The sequence below is a fragment of the Symphodus melops genome (genome assembly GCF_947650265.1).
Source record: "Symphodus melops genome assembly, chromosome: 7".
Lineage (NCBI taxonomy): Eukaryota > Metazoa > Chordata > Actinopteri > Labriformes > Labridae > Symphodus > Symphodus melops.
In genome coordinates this window covers 28,261,095-28,266,058 of record NC_136697.1, presented here as the reverse complement: position 1 = coordinate 28,266,058, position 4,964 = coordinate 28,261,095, and positions in this window count along the sequence as shown.

The window sequence follows — 4,964 nt, the reverse complement described above, 5'->3', positions numbered from 1 at the left end:
TCCTTACAGCCTCTAGTCATGTTTTTCAGTGTTCCTGCAAATATGAGGTTAATAAACAACTTATTAAGCTAATGTTTAGCTAGTTTGTCAAATCCGCTGATTAGATCGATGAAGCATAACGGTCATGACGTCATAATAAAACGACCACGGTGTAGTTAGCTTGTAGCGTAACGTTAGCTTTTTACTTCTCTGGGCTGCAAAAAACTCTTCAAACTTCATATAAATGATGTTCATCTGTAAAGATTATCAGCTGAACTAAACAGCATCAGAAACGTGTGTTTGACACAGAGATTATTTTCTGCAATGATCCAAAATCCAATGAAAAATCCCATAGGAGAATTTTTGTAGGAACCACCGGCGCCGTTTTTTCAGGTTGGCCTATAAAAATACGTCATTACTACACCAGTCTATTTAGGTGAGGATGGAACAGAACTCATGTCTAAAGTTACCTTTAGGTGCACTTTCATTTCTGACAGAAAAGGCTCAGAGGGGAGTTAAGATGGTAAGGACCACGTGCAAAAACAACATTAATCTCACAGAGAAAAGAGGCTTCGTACCAGATTAGAGCAGTTTGCTAATTTCCACCTGTTGTCCCCGGACAGGTACGAGAGACAGTGAGAGGAATCATTCAGAGGATTCATAAATGAACAAACAGTCAGGATGTAATCTTGAATCTCAAACATGTTACATGTAAAGACGACTTGAGAAACTGGACTGAAGTGAAACTGAAAAGCTTCTCTAAAGTTGTTTATTAAACATTTACCATAAAACCTGATAAGTGTCATTTAAGAATAGAGAAGTCCTGTCAGCAGTGATGAAGTGAATCCCTCAGTGTTTGAGACACCTGAGCTGTGGTTTACTGCTCTCTTCCTCTAACTCACTCTGACTGACATCTGTTCATGTGTTGGTTTTTGTTCAGGCAGCTCGCTTCATTTCTCACCGTGGTCATTACCTATGTAACAGAAGCAGTAATATGTGGCTGAATGAGAGCGTTGAACTCTCTGGATCTGCAGCTCCCAGCCGTTCTGTTTGTTCACAGCTGAGAAATCATCTTTCTGTGGATGATTGTAGCTTTTATCTAAATTTCCATTCCTCTTGTCAATATAAAGAATTACTCTGAATGTTTCTGTGTCTTTCTTTTGGTACCACCATATGTAGCCACACTGATCAGTGATTCCACATCTGAAGGAGACTTGTTCACCGACTCTCCTGGTCAGTGATAAATCATCCTGACTCAGCTCGGCTGCCATGGTAACCAGCGCTGCAGAGAGAGAGGGTCAGACAGGTGAATGTGAGTGTGTTGGGTAAAGGTAGAGTTTGTCAGCTTCTGATTGGCCGGGAACACTCACCTGAACACAGGCAGCACAGGGCGGCGGCTGGGAGGAGAAGCATTTTGTGCTGCGATGTTTTCGTCCCGTGAACCCGAGGAGAAGTGACGGCGTGACGCTGCAGAGGACAAACGAGGACGAGCTGAGAGATCAGAGGAGGAACACGTGGTTTCTGTCAGAGGCCTCAGATCTCCCATCAGCCCCCTGTGAACTTTAGATTCTAACTTTTGATTCTGGTCCTGAATGGTCTGGATTTGTTTGGACCATTTCTTTATAAAAGTCACATTTGAAAACATTAAAACATTTAATACACAAGACACATCTGACCTTACATGTGTCATTACAGTGTTACCTCAGTCTTTGTTGGATTTCAGAAGGGAGATTGTTGACGTTTAATTTAGAGGAGTAAGAGCACCACCTTATGGTCAGTTTAGGAAACTGCACGTGTACCCTGATGATGCTGTTGTACAGAGTCTATCAGTATTAACTCATCCATTCAATGCTAGTCACTGCTCCTTTATGTTGCTGAGCACTTTAATGGCCCAGTCTGCATCCCTGCATTGACTGTTTAATGACTGTACTCACACCTCTGGCACTACCTCAAACACCTCTGTACATGCACATGTAACTAGTTTCTAGAAGGTCAGCACTTTGTTTCTAAGGCTCTTTAACTGTTTACAGGTCTCTTTGAATCAGCACATGTGTTTCTCTCCTTCACAGGTTATGTACATTATGCTATATAATTTTAAGTCTAATGCTAACGCTAACTGCACAGGTTATGTACATTATGCTATATAAGTTTTAAGTCTAATGCTAATGCTAACTGCACAGGTTTAACTTGTAATTATGTTTACTCTCAGTCACATAGGGGCTGCTAAATCTTGTTTGGGGTATCTATCTATCTATCTATCTATCTATCTATCTATCTATCTATCTATCTATCTATCTATCTATCTATCTATCTATCTATCTATCTATCTATCTATCGATCTATACACACTCACACACTGATGGTAGAGGCTGCAGAGTGAAGAGTCCATCAGTATTAACTCATCCATTCATACACATTCATATGCTGTTGACAAAGCAATGGGAGCAACTTGGGGTTAAGTGTGTTGCCCAAGAACATGTGGCTGCAGGAGGTAGAGATTGAACCCCCAACCTTCTGGTTGAGACATAACTAACTCATCCACTATATTATCCAATTTTGACTGATTCCAGGAATAAAATCATTTTCCATACAAAACAAGGACAGCTGAATGTTCGTACTTCCAACAATGTAGAAACAGGAATGTGAAACTTTGAGATAAAAACAGTAGTGGTGCAATGTGGTGCTGCAGCCACTAGAGGGCAACAGAATTCATCTTTACATTCAGGAGTACAGTCATGTACACTGTCAAGGTTGATGATACAGGAAACAACATCATAATAGTTTACCATATGACTTTTGGTTGTGTCCTGAAAAAAGGTTATTCATGACAGAACAAACGTGTGTGATGTTTTCAGTTTGTTAGTTTGTTCAGACTTTGTTTCATTTGATCTTTATTTTTTTATTTACTTTTAACTTAAAGTAAAGAGTCTTTGAGTAATTGAAAGCTCTTTATAACAAATTGATCATCATCATTTGTTATTTAACAAGCCAGTGATTATTGTAATGAACAAACAAACAAACATGGCCTTTCTCAGGTTCATCTCTTTAGCTTAAAAAATACACAAACTCCACAAACGTTGCCTTAACGCGGGTCTTCAATGGTCTCAGTGTTTAGTGAAGGGAAGACTCTTTATTTACTAATGACAAAGACAATAAATGACAGAGTGTGAGAACAGTTCATCAGTGTGTGCAGCAGCAGATATGAATCAGCCCTCTGTGGTTATTAGGGTTTAGAAAAGCTGTTTACAGCAAATCAACACTTCCTCTCCTGCAGCAGGCAGGCTGTGTGGGTTGTTTCACTCCGCTTCCTCTCCTCCGTTAGCGAAGGGCTTTCACTTTAATAACACAGCGACAGTTAAAACCATCAACTCTGGTTAAAGCATTAATCCAGGAACTTCACTTTAATTTGTTTGCTCAGAACTCTCGGTATCAGCTTGCTGTCTAACGTTCTGTTTTATTATTTAACCTAAATGCAGAGAACAATGAAATATTATGCGTTTTAAGTTAGACAAGGTCAAGACAACATGAAGCTATAATATACAGTAAATGTCATTATAAGTGGTTGTGCACTCAGGTTCACTGCTCACAGATTTTTATCATTGTGTTAGTGTGAAAGTAAAGCTGTACGCTGATGATGCTATGCTTTATTTACATGAACAAAAAGCAGAGTGAGCTGTTTGAGCACTTCACCACATTTTTAGCTTTCATCAACAGTCACAAATGATGTTTAAGAAGCTGAATATCTCAAACTTATAGAAGTCACAGTATCTGTGTATTGTGTGTTTTTATTATGAGGGGACCGACAGCTCAAACATTCAACTGAGAGCCGGAAAAAGACCTCTTGCATTTCTGATCCCATTAAATGATAAACTTCTGCTGTAGTTGAAGTGTGTACGTTTTTATTGTGTTTTATTAATTCTTTAAGTGTCAACAGTTTTAAAAACTGAATCCAGCATGTTGCACAAAGCATGTGGGGAACAGCATTTTTTATTGATGCTAACATACAGAGACAAAATAAGGCAAGATTATTAATATTTTACATTTTAACAACAAAGCAACTCAATACAAGACATCAAAAGCATCATGACAGTTAAAAAAGAACGATAAGATAGATGATTTAAAAATCACTGAAATGTTTGAATCCAAAAATATGTTCAAATAAAAATCTAATCAAAGTAAATAAAATTAAAGAATAAATGATTTATGTTTTAATAATTTTTCACAAATTTAAATCTAAATTGTGTCGAACATATCACAATTTATAATGTTGTTCTTATGATGTATCACTGTTTCATTTTGTATTTTACAATTAATTTTATTTAGTGACTATCATTTATTAGATTTTTTGCACCTTTTGTAAAGTTTGATAAAAGGTCATCAGTAATCAAATTACTTCATTCTTTGAACTGACAGAGAAAATAAAAAAGTCATTATTTGTTGAAGAACATTGAGAGCTCAGTTGGACTCATGGAGCTGCTGTGTAATCACTTTATAAAAGGTGTAGTTTTATCGTCCATCACTTGGCTGTTTGTTCATGTAAACAAGAGTATCATCAGCGTAGAGCTTTAACTTTCACACCGTCAAACACAGAAACATGAACCTGCAGTTACAGCTACACATTTATATCACGTCTTCATGTTCATGATTTCTTATCTCTGTCTCACTTTCTCATAATTTTATTTAGTGGTACTTCGGGAAAGTATCTTTTCATCTACTTATAACCAGAAGCTAATTACTAATCGCTGAAAAAAAAAAAGTCCAAAAACGCTGATTCTGTTTCAACATATTTACTGTTGGAAATTTAAATCCTTAAAAACACAGATTTTAATATGAAAAGAAAACCACACACTTACAGCTCCTTTCATACAACAAAGACATACAGTATTTTCTACTCGTGTATTTGATTGAGCTTTATATCCATGCTGGTGTGTCACAGTATTTCTACACTTGTTGACCATAGCAGGACTTCTGTTTATGTGGGTTTT